Source organism: Zonotrichia albicollis, chromosome 18, assembly GCF_047830755.1.
Source record: "Zonotrichia albicollis isolate bZonAlb1 chromosome 18, bZonAlb1.hap1, whole genome shotgun sequence".
NCBI classification, from domain to species: Eukaryota; Metazoa; Chordata; class Aves; order Passeriformes; family Passerellidae; genus Zonotrichia; species Zonotrichia albicollis.
In genome coordinates this window covers 14447646-14462103 of record NC_133836.1, presented here as the reverse complement: position 1 = coordinate 14462103, position 14458 = coordinate 14447646, and positions in this window count along the sequence as shown.

The window sequence follows — 14458 nt, the reverse complement described above, 5'->3', positions numbered from 1 at the left end:
ATTGTGGATTTTTAGGAGCCAGCCGGCCACTCCCAGCCACAGGCCCCCAAGCACAAACTACGGCCCTTTTCCCTGGAAGTAAAACAGACCTGCCCATCTTCTGGCTGGCAGATTGCAGGAACCACTTGGCTCTATCAAACCAGCCCGACTCGGCACTGGTGCCCCCTTGGGTCTGGGAACCATCCGGCGCGGCGTGGATTTTAAGGAACCAGCCGGCCATTCAAGGCCACAGGCCCCGGATAAAAAACCACGGCCTTTTTCCCTGGCAAACAAAACTCAGCGACCCCACTTCTGGCTGACAGATTGCAGGAGCCACATGGCTCTATCACACCAGCCGAACTCGGCACTGGTGCCACCTTGGGTCTGGGAACCATCATGCGCGGCGTGGATTTTAAGGAGCCAGCCGGCCATTCCCAGCCACAGGGCCCCAAACACAAACTACGGCCCTTTTCCCTGGAAGTAAAACAGACCTGCCCATCTTCTGGCTGTCAGATTGCAGGAGCCACGCGGTACTATCAAACCAGCCCGACTTGGCACTGGTGCCATTTTTTTCATTTGGGAAACATCCAGCGCGGCATGGGTTTTCAGGAGCCAGCCCGCCACTCCCAGCCACAGGCCCCCAAACACAAACTACGGCCCTTTTCCCTGGAAGTAAAACTGACCTGCCCATCTTCTGGCTGGTAGATTGCAGGAGAGACTTGCCTCTATCAAACCAGCCCGACTTGGCACTGGTGCCCCTTTGGGTCTGGGAACCATCCTACGTATCGTGGATTTTCAGGAGACAGCCGGCCACTCCCAGCCACACGCCCCCAAGAGAAACCACATCCCTTTTCCCTGGCAAACAAAACTGACCCGCCCCGCTCCTGGCTGGCAGATTGCAGGAGACACTTGGCTCGATCAAACCATCCCGACTCGGCACTGGTGCCCCTTTGGTCTGGGAATCATCCTGCGTATCGTGGATTTTCAGGAGCCAGCCGGCCACTCCCAGCCACAGGCCCCCAAACATAAACTACGGCCCTTTTCCCTGGCAAACAAAGCTCACACACCCCGCTTCTGGCTGGCAGATTGCAGGAGCCACATGGCTCTATCAAACCAGCCCAACTCGGCGCTGGTGCCACCTTGGGTCTGGGAACCATCATGCGCGGCGTGGATTTTAAGGAGCCAGCCGGCCATTCTCAGCCACAGGCCCCCAAACACAATCTACGGCCCTTTTCCCTGGAAGTAAAACTGACCTGCCCATCTTCTGGCTGTCAGATTGCAGGAGCCACTTGGCTCTATCAAACCAGCCCGACTCGGCAGTGGTGCCACCTTTCATCTGGGAACCATCCTGCGTATCGTGGATTTTCAGGAGCCAGCCAGCCACTCCCAGCCACAGGCCCCCAAACACAATCTACGGCCCTTTTTCCTGGAAGTAAAACTGACCTGCCCATCTTCTGGCTGGCAGATTGCAGGAGACACTTGGCTCTATCAAACTAGCCCGGCTCGGCAGTGGTGCCACCTTTCATCTGGGAACCATCCTGCGTATCGTGGATTTTCAGGAGCCAGCCGGCCACTCCCAGCCACAGGCCCCCAAACACAAACTACGGCCCTTTTCCCTGGAAGGAAAACTGACCTGCCCATCTTCTGGCTGGCAGATTGCAGGAGCCACTTGCCTCTATCAAACCAGCCCGACTTGGCACTGGTGCCCCTTTGGTCTGGGAATCACCCTGCGTATCGTGTATTTTCAGGAGCCAGCCGGCCACTCCCAGCCACAGGCCCCCAAACACAAACTACGGCCTTTTTCCCTGGCATACAAAATTCACACACCCTGCTTCTGGCTGGCAGATTGCAGGAGCCACATAGCTCTATCAAACCAGCCCAACTCGGCACTGGTGCCACCTTGGGTCTGGGAACCATCATGCGCAGCGTGGATATTAAGGAGCCAGCCGGACACTCCCAGCCACAGGCCCCGGAACAAAAACTACGACCCATTTCCCTGGAAGTAAAACTGACCTGCCCATCTTCTGGCTGGCAGATTGCAGGAGACACTTGGCTCTATCAAACAAGCCCGACTCAGCACTGGTGCCACCTGTCATCTGGGAACCATCCTGTGTATTGGGGATTTTCAGGAGCCAGCCGGCCACTCCCAGCCACAGGCCCCCAAACACATACCACGGCCCTTTTCCCTGGAAGTAAAACTGACGTGCCCATCTTCTGGCTGGCAGATTGCAGGAGCCATTTGGCTCTATCAAACCAACCCAACTCGGACCTGGTGCCACCTTGGGTCTGGGAACCATCATGAGCGGCGTGGATTTTAAGTAGCCAGCCGGCCACTCCCATCCACAGACCCCCAAACACAAACTACGGCCCTTTTCCCTGGAAGTAAAACTGACCTGCCCATCTTCTGGCTGTCAGATTGCAGGAGCTACTTGGCTCCATCAAACCAGCCTGACTCGGCACTGGTGCCATTTTTCATTTGGGAACCATCCTGCGTATTGTGGATTTTCAGGAGCCCGCCGGCCACTCCCAGCCACAGGCCCCCAAACACATACCACGGCCCTTCTCCTTGGAAGTAAAACTGACCTGCCGGTCGTCTGGCTGGCAGATTGCAGGAGCCAATTGGCTCTATCAAACCATCCCGACGTGGCACTGGTGCCTCTATGGTCTGGGAATCGTCCTGCGTATCGTGGGTTTTCAGGAGCCAGCCCGCCACTCCCAGCCACAGGCCCCCCAAACAAAAACTACGGCCCTTTTCCCTGGAAGTAAAACTGACCAGCCCATCTTCTGGCTGGCAGATTGCAGGAGCCACTTGCCTCTATCAAACCAGCCCGACTTGGCACTGGTGCCCCTTTGGGTCTGGGAACCATCCTACGTATCGTGGATTTTCAGGAGACAGCCGGCCACTCCCAGCCACAGGCCCCCAACAGAAACCACATCCCTTTTCCCTGGCAAACAAAACTGACCCGCCCCGCTCCTGGCTGGCAGATTGCAGGAGACACTTGGCTCTATCAAACCATCCCGACTCGGCACTGGTGCCCCTTTGGTCTGGGAATCACCCTGCGTATCGTGTATTTTCAGGAGCCAGCCGGCCACTCCCAGCCACAGGCCCCCAAACACAAACTACAGCCTTTTTTCCTGGCAAACAAAACTCACACACCCCGCTTCTGGCTGGCAGATTGCAGGAGCCACATGGCTCTATCAAACCAGCCCAACTCGGCACTGGTGCCACCTTGGGTCTGGGAACAATAATGTGGGGCGTGGATTTTAAGGAGCCAGCCGGCCATTCCCAGCCACAGGCCCCCAAACACAAACTACGGCCCTTTTCCCTGGAAGTAAAACAGACCTGCCCATCTTCTGGCTGGCAGATTGCAGGAGCCACTTGGCTCTATCAAAATAGCCTGATTTGGCACTGGGGCCCCTTGGGTCTGGAAAACATCCTGCGTATCGTGGATTTTCAGGAGCCAGCCGGCCACTCCCAGCCAAAGGTCCCCAAACAAAAACTACGGCCCTTTTCCCTGGAAGGAAAACTGACCTGTACATCTTCTGGCAGACAGATTGCTGGAGTCACTTGGCTCTAGCAAACCAGCCCGACTCGGCACTGGTGCCCCCTTGGGTCTGGGAACCATCCTGCGCGGCGTGGATTTTAAGGAGCCACCCGGCCACTCCCAGCCACAGGCCCCGAAAAGAAACCACGGCCCTTTTCCCTGGAAAACAACACTCACCCACACCGCTTCTGGCTGGCAGACTGCAGGAGCCACTTGGCTCTATCAAACCAGCCCAACTCGGCACTGGTGCCACCTTGGGTCTGGGAACAATAATGTGGGGCGTGGATTTTAAGGAGCCAGCCGGCCATTCCCCGCCACAGGCCCCCAAACACAAACTACGGCCCTTTTCCCTGGAAGTAAGACAGACCTGCCCATCTTCTGGCTGGCAGATTGCAGGAGCCACTTGGCTCTATCAAACTAGCCCGACTCGGCACTGGTGCCACCTTTCATCTGGGAACCATCCTGCGTGTCGTGGATTTTCAGGAGCTAGCCGGCCATTCCCAGCCACAGGCCCCCGAACAAAAACTACGGCCCTTTTCCCTGGAAGTAAAACAGACCTGCCCATCTTCTGGCTGGCAGATTGCTGGAGCCACTTGGCTCTATCAAACCAGCCCGACTCGGCAGTGGTGCCACCTTTCATCTGGGAACCATCCTGCGTATCGTGGATTTTCAGGAGCCAGCCGGCCACTCCCAGCCACTGGCCCCCAAACACAAACTACGGCCCCCTTCCCCGGAGGTACATCTGACCTGTCCATCCTCTGGCAGGCAGATTGCAGGAGCCACTTAGCTCTATCAAACCAGCCCGACTCGGCACTGGTGCCACCTTTCGTCTGGGAACCATCCTGCGTGTCGTGGATTTTCAGGAGCCAGCCACCCACTCTCAGCCACAGGGCCCCAAACACATACTACGGCCATTTTCCCTGGAAGAAAATCTTAGCGGCCCGCCTTCTGGCTGGCAGATTGCAGGAGCCACTCGGTACTATCAAACCAGCCCGACTTGGCACTGGTGCCACCTTTCATCTGGGAACCATCCTGCGTGGCGTGGATTTTAAGTAACCAGCCGGCCATTCAAGGCCACAGGCCCTGGAAAAAAAGCCACGGCCTTTTTCCCTGGCAAACAAAACTCAGCGACCCCGCTTCTGGCTGACAAACTGCAGGAGCCACATGGCTCTATCAAACCAGCCCAACTCGGACCTGGTGCCACCTTGGGTCTGGGAACCATCATGCGCGGCGTGGATTTTATGGAGCCAGCCGGCCATTCCCAGCCACAGGGCCCCAAACACAAACTACGGCCCTTTTCCCTGGAAGTAAAACAGACATGCCCATCTTCTGGCTGTCAGATTGCAGGAGCCACGCGGTACTATCAAACCAGCCCGACTTGGCACTGGTGCCATTTTTTTCATTTGGGAAACATCCAGCGCGGCATGGGTTTTCAGGAGCCAGCCCGCCACTCCCAGCCACAGGCCCCCAAACACAAACTACGGCCCTTTTCCCTGGAAGTAAAACTGACCTGCCCATCTTCTGGCTGGTAGATTGCAGGAGAGACTTGCCTCTATCAAACCAGCCCGACTTGGCACTGGTGCCCCTTTGGGTCTGGGAACCATCCTACGTATCGTGGATTTTCAGGAGACAGCCGGCCACTCCCAGCCACACGCCCCCAAGAGAAACCACATCCCTTTTCCCTGGCAAACAAAACTGACCCGCCCCGCTCCTGGCTGGCAGATTGCAGGAGACACTTGGCTCGATCAAACCATCCCGACTCGGCACTGGTGCCCCTTTGGTCTGGGAATCATCCTGCGTATCGTGGATTTTCAGGAGCCAGCCGGCCACTCCCAGCCACAGGCCCCCAAACATAAACTACGGCCCTTTTCCCTGGCAAACAAAGCTCACACACCCCGCTTCTGGCTGGCAGATTGCAGGAGCCACATGGCTCTATCAAACCAGCCCAACTCGGCGCTGGTGCCACCTTGGGTCTGGGAACCATCATGCGCGGCGTGGATTTTAAGGAGCCAGCCGGCCATTCTCAGCCACAGGCCCCCAAACACAATCTACGGCCCTTTTCCCTGGAAGTAAAACTGACCTGCCCATCTTCTGGCTGTCAGATTGCAGGAGCCACTTGGCTCTATCAAACCAGCCCGACTCGGCAGTGGTGCCACCTTTCATCTGGGAACCATCCTGCGTATCGTGGATTTTCAGGAGCCAGCCAGCCACTCCCAGCCACAGGCCCCCAAACACAATCTACGGCCCTTTTTCCTGGAAGTAAAACTGACCTGCCCATCTTCTGGCTGGCAGATTGCAGGAGACACTTGGCTCTATCAAACTAGCCCGGCTCGGCAGTGGTGCCACCTTTCATCTGGGAACCATCCTGCGTATCGTGGATTTTCAGGAGCCAGCCGGCCACTCCCAGCCACAGGCCCCCAAACACAAACTACGGCCCTTTTCCCTGGAAGGAAAACTGACCTGCCCATCTTCTGGCTGGCAGATTGCAGGAGCCACTTGCCTCTATCAAACCAGCCCGACTTGGCACTGGTGCCCCTTTGGTCTGGGAATCACCCTGCGTATCGTGTATTTTCAGGAGCCAGCCGGCCACTCCCAGCCACAGGCCCCCAAACACAAACTACGGCCTTTTTCCCTGGCATACAAAATTCACACACCCTGCTTCTGGCTGGCAGATTGCAGGAGCCACATAGCTCTATCAAACCAGCCCAACTCGGCACTGGTGCCACCTTGGGTCTGGGAACCATCATGCGCAGCGTGGATATTAAGGAGCCAGCCGGCCACTCCCAGCCACAGGCCCCGGAACAAAAACTACGACCCATTTCCCTGGAAGTAAAACTGACCTGCCCATCTTCTGGCTGGCAGATTGCAGGAGACACTTGGCTCTATCAAACAAGCCCGACTCAGCACTGGTGCCACCTGTCATCTGGGAACCATCCTGTGTATTGGGGATTTTCAGGAGCCAGCCGGCCACTCCCAGCCACAGGCCCCCAAACACATACCACGGCCCTTTTCCCTGGAAGTAAAACTGACGTGCCCATCTTCTGGCTGGCAGATTGCAGGAGCCATTTGGCTCTATCAAACCAACCCAACTCGGACCTGGTGCCACCTTGGGTCTGGGAACCATCATGAGCGGCGTGGATTTTAAGTAGCCAGCCGGCCACTCCCATCCACAGACCCCCAAACACAAACTACGGCCCTTTTCCCTGGAAGTAAAACTGACCTGCCCATCTTCTGGCTGTCAGATTGCAGGAGCTACTTGGCTCCATCAAACCAGCCTGACTCGGCACTGGTGCCATTTTTCATTTGGGAACCATCCTGCGTATTGTGGATTTTCAGGAGCCCGCCGGCCACTCCCAGCCACAGGCCCCCAAACACATACCACGGCCCTTCTCCTTGGAAGTAAAACTGACCTGCCGGTCGTCTGGCTGGCAGATTGCAGGAGCCAATTGGCTCTATCAAACCATCCCGACGTGGCACTGGTGCCTCTATGGTCTGGGAATCGTCCTGCGTATCGTGGGTTTTCAGGAGCCAGCCCGCCACTCCCAGCCACAGGCCCCCCAAACAAAAACTACGGCCCTTTTCCCTGGAAGTAAAACTGACCAGCCCATCTTCTGGCTGGCAGATTGCAGGAGCCACTTGCCTCTATCAAACCAGCCCGACTTGGCACTGGTGCCCCTTTGGGTCTGGGAACCATCCTACGTATCGTGGATTTTCAGGAGACAGCCGGCCACTCCCAGCCACAGGCCCCCAACAGAAACCACATCCCTTTTCCCTGGCAAACAAAACTGACCCGCCCCGCTCCTGGCTGGCAGATTGCAGGAGACACTTGGCTCTATCAAACCATCCCGACTCGGCACTGGTGCCCCTTTGGTCTGGGAATCACCCTGCGTATCGTGTATTTTCAGGAGCCAGCCGGCCACTCCCAGCCACAGGCCCCCAAACACAAACTACAGCCTTTTTTCCTGGCAAACAAAACTCACACACCCCGCTTCTGGCTGGCAGATTGCAGGAGCCACATGGCTCTATCAAACCAGCCCAACTCGGCACTGGTGCCACCTTGGGTCTGGGAACAATAATGTGGGGCGTGGATTTTAAGGAGCCAGCCGGCCATTCCCAGCCACAGGCCCCCAAACACAAACTACGGCCCTTTTCCCTGGAAGTAAAACAGACCTGCCCATCTTCTGGCTGGCAGATTGCAGGAGCCACTTGGCTCTATCAAAATAGCCTGATTTGGCACTGGGGCCCCTTGGGTCTGGAAAACATCCTGCGTATCGTGGATTTTCAGGAGCCAGCCGGCCACTCCCAGCCAAAGGTCCCCAAACAAAAACTACGGCCCTTTTCCCTGGAAGGAAAACTGACCTGTACATCTTCTGGCAGACAGATTGCTGGAGTCACTTGGCTCTAGCAAACCAGCCCGACTCGGCACTGGTGCCCCCTTGGGTCTGGGAACCATCCTGCGCGGCGTGGATTTTAAGGAGCCACCCGGCCACTCCCAGCCACAGGCCCCGAAAAGAAACCACGGCCCTTTTCCCTGGAAAACAACACTCACCCACACCGCTTCTGGCTGGCAGACTGCAGGAGCCACTTGGCTCTATCAAACCAGCCCAACTCGGCACTGGTGCCACCTTGGGTCTGGGAACAATAATGTGGGGCGTGGATTTTAAGGAGCCAGCCGGCCATTCCCCGCCACAGGCCCCCAAACACAAACTACGGCCCTTTTCCCTGGAAGTAAGACAGACCTGCCCATCTTCTGGCTGGCAGATTGCAGGAGCCACTTGGCTCTATCAAACTAGCCCGACTCGGCACTGGTGCCACCTTTCATCTGGGAACCATCCTGCGTGTCGTGGATTTTCAGGAGCTAGCCGGCCATTCCCAGCCACAGGCCCCCGAACAAAAACTACGGCCCTTTTCCCTGGAAGTAAAACAGACCTGCCCATCTTCTGGCTGGCAGATTGCTGGAGCCACTTGGCTCTATCAAACCAGCCCGACTCGGCAGTGGTGCCACCTTTCATCTGGGAACCATCCTGCGTATCGTGGATTTTCAGGAGCCAGCCGGCCACTCCCAGCCACTGGCCCCCAAACACAAACTACGGCCCCCTTCCCCGGAGGTACATCTGACCTGTCCATCCTCTGGCAGGCAGATTGCAGGAGCCACTTAGCTCTATCAAACCAGCCCGACTCGGCACTGGTGCCACCTTTCGTCTGGGAACCATCCTGCGTGTCGTGGATTTTCAGGAGCCAGCCACCCACTCTCAGCCACAGGGCCCCAAACACATACTACGGCCATTTTCCCTGGAAGAAAATCTTAGCGGCCCGCCTTCTGGCTGGCAGATTGCAGGAGCCACTCGGTACTATCAAACCAGCCCGACTTGGCACTGGTGCCACCTTTCATCTGGGAACCATCCTGCGTGGCGTGGATTTTAAGTAACCAGCCGGCCATTCAAGGCCACAGGCCCTGGAAAAAAAGCCACGGCCTTTTTCCCTGGCAAACAAAACTCAGCGACCCCGCTTCTGGCTGACAAACTGCAGGAGCCACATGGCTCTATCAAACCAGCCCAACTCGGACCTGGTGCCACCTTGGGTCTGGGAACCATCATGCGCGGCGTGGATTTTATGGAGCCAGCCGGCCATTCCCAGCCACAGGGCCCCAAACACAAACTACGGCCCTTTTCCCTGGAAGTAAAACAGACATGCCCATCTTCTGGCTGTCAGATTGCAGGAGCCACGCGGTACTATCAAACCAGCCCGACTTGGCACTGGTGCCATTTTTTTCATTTGGGAACAATCCAGCGCGGCATGGATTTTCAGGAGGCAGCCGGCCACTCCTAGTCACAGGCCCCCAAACACAAACTACGGCCCTTTTCCCTGGAAGTAAAACTGACCTGCCCATCTTCTGGCTGGCAGATTGCAGGAGCCACTTGGCTCTATCAAACCAGCCCGTCTCGGCACTGGTGCCACCTTGGGTCTGGGAACCATCCTGCGCGGAGTGGATTTTCAGGAGCCAGCCGGCCATTCCCAGCCACAGGCCCCCGAAAACAAATCACGGCCTTTTCCCTGGCAAACAAAACTCACCCACCCTGCTTATGGCTGTCAGATTGCAGGAGCCACTTGGCTCTATCAAACCAGCCCGACTCAGCACTGGTGCCACCTTTCATCTGGGAACCATCCTGTGTATTGTGGATTTTCAGGAGCCAGCCGGCCACTCCCAGCCACCGGCCCCCAAACAGAAACTACGGCCCTTTTCCCTGGAAGTAAAACTGACCTGCCCATCTTCTGGCTGTCAGATTGCAGGAGCCACATAGCTCTATCAAACCAGCCCAACTCGGACCTGGTGCCACCTTGGGTCTGGGAACCATCATGCGCGGCGTGGATTTTAAGGAGCCAGCCGGCCATTCCCAGCCACAGGCCCCCAACACAAACTACGGCCTTTTTCCCTGGAAGTAAAAGAGACCTGCTCATCTTCTGGCTGTCAGATTGCAGGAGCTACTTGGTACTATCAAACCAGCCCGACTTGGCACTGGTGCCATTTTTTTCATTTGGGAAACATCCAGCGCGGCATGGGTTTTCAGGAGCCAGCCCGCCACTCCCAGCCACAGGCCCCTAAACACAAACTACGGCCCTTTTCCCTGGAAGTAAAACTGACCTGCCCATCTTCTGGCTGGTAGATTGCAGGAGACACTTGCCTCTATCAAACCAGCCCGACTTGGCACTGGTGCCCCTTTGGGTCTGGGAACCATCCTACGTATCGTGGATTTTCAGGAGCCAGCCGGCCACTCCCAGCCACACGCCCCCAACAGAAACCACATCCCTTTTCCCTGGCAAACAAAACTGACCCGCCGCGCTCCTGGCTGGCAGATTGCAGGAGACACTTGGCTCTATCAAACCATCCCGACTCGGCACTGGTGCCCCTTTGGTCTGGGAATCATCCTGCGTATCGTGGATTTTCAGGAGCCAGCCGGCCACTCCCAGCCACAGGCCCCCAAACATAAACTACGGCCCTTTTCCCTGGCAAACAAAACTCACACACCCCGCTTCTGGCTGGCAGATTGCAGGAGCCACATGGCTCTATCAAACCAGCCCAACTCGGCGCTGGTGCCACCTTGGGTCTGGGAACCATCATGCGCGGCGTGGATTTTAAGGAGCCAGCCGGCCATTCTCAGCCACAGGCCCCCAAACACAATCTACGGCCCTTTTCCCTGGAAGTAAAACAGACCTGCCCATCTTCTGGCTGTCAGATTGCAGGAGCCACTTGGCTCTATCAAACCAGCCCGACTCGGCAGTGGTGCCACCTTACATCTGGGAACCATCCTGCGTATCGTGGATTTTCAGGAGCCAGCCAGCCACTCCCAGCCACAGGCCCCCAAACAAAATCTACGGCCCTTTTTCCTGGAAGTAAAACTGACCTGCCCATCTTCTGGCTGGCAGATTGCAGGAGACACTTGGCTCTATCAAACTAGCCCGGCTCGGCAGTGGTGCCACCTTTCATCTGGGAACCATCCTGCGTATCGTGGATTTTCAGGAGCCAGCCGGCCACTCCCATCCACAGACCCCCAAACACAAACTACGGCCCTTTTCCCTGGAAGTAAAACAGACCTGCCGGTCGTCTGGCTGGCAGATTGCAGGAGCCACTTGGCTCTATCAAACCATCCCGACGTGGCACTGGTGCCTCTATGGTCTGGGAATCGTCCTGCGTATCGTGGATTTTCAGGAGCCAGCCAGCCACTCCCAGCCACTGGCCCCCCAAACAGAAACTACAGCCCTTTTCCCTGGAAGGAAAACTGACCAGCCCATCTTCTGGCTGGCAGATTGCAGGAGCCACGCGGTACTATCAAATCCGCCCGACTTGGCACTGGTGCAATTTTTTTCTTTTGGGAACCATCCAGCGCGGCATGGGTTTTCAGGAGACAGCCGGCCACTCCCTGCCACAGGCCCCCAAACACAAACTGTGGGCCTTTTCCCTGGAAGTAAAATAGACCTGCCCATCATCTGGTTGGCAGATTGCAGGAGCCACTTGGCTCTATCAAACCAGCCCGACTCGGCACTGGTGCCACCTTGGGTCTGGGAACCATCCTGCGTGTCGTGGATTTTCAGGAGCCAGCCAGCTACTCTCAGCCACAGGGCCCCAAACACATACCACGGCCATTATCCCTGGAAGAAAATCTCAGCGGCCCGCCTTCTGGCTGGCAGATTGCAGGAGCCACTCGGTACTATCAAACCAGCCCTACTCGGCACTGGTGCCACCTTTCATCTGGGAACCATCCTGCGCGGCATGGATTTTAAGGAGCCAGCCGGCCATTCCCAGCCACAGGCCCCTGAAAACAAACCACGGCCCTTTTCCCTGGCAAACAAAACTCACCCACCCCGCTTATGGATGGCAGATTGCAGGAGCCACTTGGCTCTATCAAACCAGCCCGACTCAGCACTGGTGCCACCTTTCATCTGGGAACCATCCTGTGTATTGGGGATTTTCAGGAGCCAGCCGGCCACTCCCAGCCACAGGCCCCCAAACACAAACCACGGCCCTTTTCCCTGGAAGTAAAACTGACCTGCCCATCTTCTGGCTGGCAGATTGCAGGAGCCACATGGCTCTATCAAACCAACCCAACTCGGACCTGGTGCCACCTTGGGTCTGGGAACCATCATGCGCGGCGTGGATTTTAAGGAGCCAGCCGGCAATTCCCAGCCACAGGCCCACAACACAAACTACGGCCCCTTTCCCTGGAAGTAAAATTGACCTGCCCATCTTCAGGCTGGCAGATTGCAGGATCCACTGGGCTCTATCAAACCAGCCCGACTTGGCACTGGTGCCCCTTTGGGTCTGGGAACCATCCTACGTATCGTGGATTTTCAGGAGCCAGCCATCCACTCCCAGCCACAGGGCCCCAAACACAATCTACGGCCCTTTTTCCTGGAAGTAAAACTGACCTGCCCATCTTCTGGCTGGCAGATTGCAGGAGCCACTTGGCTCTATCAAAACACCCCGACTCGGCACTGGTGCCACCTTGGTTCTGGGAACCATCCTGCGCGGTGTGGATTTTCAGGAGCCAGCCGGCCATTCCCAGCCACAGGCCCATGAAAACAAACCAAGGCCCTTTTCCCTGGCAAACAAAACTCACCCACCCCGCTTATGGATGGCAGATTGCAGGAGCCACTTGGCTCTATCAAACCAGCCCGACTCAGCACTGGTGCCACCTTTCATCTGGGAACCATCCTGTGTATTGGGGATTTTCAGGAGCCAGCCGGCCACTCCCAGCCACAGGCCCCCAAACACAAACCACGGCCCTTTTCCCTGGAAGTAAAACTGACCTGCCCATCTTCTGGCTGGCAGACTGCAGGAGCCACTTGGCTCTATCAAAACAGCCCGACTCGGCACTGGTGCCACCTTTCATCTGGGAACCATCCTGCGCGGCATGGATTTTAACGAACCAGCCGGCCATTCAAGGCCACAGGCCCCGGATAAAAAACCACGGCCTTTTTCCCTGGCAAACAAAACTCAGCGACCCCGCTTCTGGCAGACAGATTGCAGGAGCCACATGGCTCTATCACACCAGCCCAACTCGGCACTGGTGCCACCTTGGGTCTGGGAACCATCATGCGCGGCGTGGATTTTAAGGAGCCAGCCGGCCATTCCCATCCACAGGCCCCCAACACAAACTACGGCCCTTTTCCCTGGAAGTAAAACTGACCTGCCCATCTTCTGGCTGGCAGATTGCAGGAGCCACTTGGCTCTATCAAAACAGCCCGACTCGGCACTGGTGCCACCTTTCATCTGGGAACCATCCATCGCGGCGTGGATTTTAAGGAACCAGCCAGCCATTCAGGGCCACAGGCCCCGGATAATAAACCACGGCCTATTTCCCTGGCAAACAAAACTCAGCGACCCCGCTTCTGGCAGACAGATTGCAGGAGCCACATGGCTCTATCACACCAGCCCAACTCGGCACTGGTGCCACCTTGGGTCTGGGAACCATCATGCGCGGCGTGGATTTTAAGGCGCCAGCCGGCCATTCCCAGCCACAGGGCCCCAAACACAAACTACGGCCCTTTTCCCTGGAAGTAAAACAGACATGCCCTTCTTCTGGCTGTCAGATTGCAGGAGCCACGCGGTACTATCAAATCAGCCCGACTTGGCACTGGTGCAATTTTTTTCTTTTGGGAACCATCCAGCGCGGCATGGGTTTTCAGGAGACAGCCGGCCACTCCCTGCCACAGGCCCCCAAACACAAACTGTGGGCCTTTTCCCTTGAAGTAAAATAGACCTGCCCATCATCTGGTTGGCAGATTGCAGGAGCAACTTGGCTCTATCAAACCAGCCCGACTCGGCACTGGTGCCACCTTGGGTCTGGGAACCATCCTGCGTGTCGTGGATTTTCAGGAGCCAGCCAGCCACTCTCAGCCACAGGGCCCCAAACACATACCACGGCCATTTTCCCTGGAAGAAAATCTCAGCGGCCCGCCTTCTGGCTGGCAGATTGCAGGAGCCACTCGGTACTATCAAACCAGCCCTACTCGGCACTGGTGCCACCTTTCATCTGGGAACCATCCTGCGCGGCGTGGATTTTAAGGAGCCAGCCGGCCATTCCCAGCCACAGGCCCCTGAAAACAAACCACGGCCCTTTTCCCTGGCAAACAAAACTCACCCACCCCGCTTATGGATGGCAGATTGCAGGAGCCACTTGGCTCTATCAAACCAGCCCGACTCAGCACTGGTGCCACCTTTCATCTGGGAACCATCCTGTGTATTGGGGATTTTCAGGAGCCAGCCGGCCACTCCCAGCCACAGGCCCCCAAACACAAACCACGGCCTTTTTCCCTCGAAGTAAAACTGACCTGCCCATCTTCTGGCTGGCAGATTGCAGGAGCCACATGGCTCTATCAAACCAACCCAACTCGGACCTGGTGCCACCTTGGGTCTGGGAACCATCATGCGCGGC